General features: G+C 26.6%; 1 protein-coding gene across 1 annotated transcript in view; it reads right to left on the minus strand.

Annotated features, from left to right (window-relative positions):
- LOC106689747 (gastrula zinc finger protein XlCGF57.1) overlaps window positions 1-121 on the minus strand; it is a gene marked incomplete in the record, with an annotated part of 11,527 nt that extends 11,406 nt beyond the window's left edge. The window contains 1 exon segment of the mRNA XM_067051924.1: window positions 1-121.
- Window positions 122-905: the final 784 nt, after the last annotated feature.

Raw genomic sequence — 905 nt, forward strand, 5'->3', positions numbered from 1 at the left:
AAAATTTATTAATTTATTAAATAGATGCTCTGAATGTAAAAAACAAATAATGATTTTACTGACAATTTACGAGCTATCTACCTTACGACTGTTATCAAAACATAAACTAAAGATAATCACTGAGTCTGAAAAAACAACCTCCTCTGATAATTTAGTAAGGCCAAAGAGGTTAAAATCTTTCGGTCAACAAGTTATTAACTTATTAATTTTTTTTTTTTTAATATTCGAAATATGGGTTTAGATTTTACATCGTTGTGTTCCTTCACTTAACTTGAAATAATAATTATTTTGTAATGAATTGACCTCTAAAAAAAATGTCTGAATCCAAGACATGGATATACACTTTCATGCATAAGTAGTTGCCATGGATGTTAAATTAGTTTGTAGTTTTTCTGCGTAATATTCTCTTTTTTTATATCGTTTATAATATATTTTGGAATGATTTTGTTTAAACTTTTCATTTTAAATTTCAGGAGCCAATAGTCGAAACTTCAAAATTAAATATAATACATTTCAATTTATTTTCGCTTAGATTTAAATACAAAATACGTGAAGAATATGCCATGCATCATGAATAAATTATCGCTGTTAAAACTTCTGCAATAGAGTTAGAGATACGTGATAACATTACACTTCTAAATAATGTAAAACGTAAAGCATAAGCATAAGCATAAAACGTAAAAAGATGTGTGACGGGAGTTCAGCATAGGATTATAGCTAAAATTATTATTCAAATTTTTATTTATCCTTTATATTTAATTGAAACTAGAGCTGAGCAAAAATTAGCTATACTTGAAAATAATAGCTAATATTGCCAGAGATACGGCCCTTGTTCATGAAAGAACCATTGATAAATAAATATCGTATTAGCTATTAGTTTCAGCTACAATTAATTTTTGCCCAAC

The sequence above is a fragment of the Halyomorpha halys genome, unplaced genomic scaffold (genome assembly GCF_000696795.3).
Source record: "Halyomorpha halys isolate HHAL.00 unplaced genomic scaffold, Hhal_1.1 Scaffold47.1, whole genome shotgun sequence".
NCBI classification, from domain to species: Eukaryota; Metazoa; Arthropoda; class Insecta; order Hemiptera; family Pentatomidae; genus Halyomorpha; species Halyomorpha halys.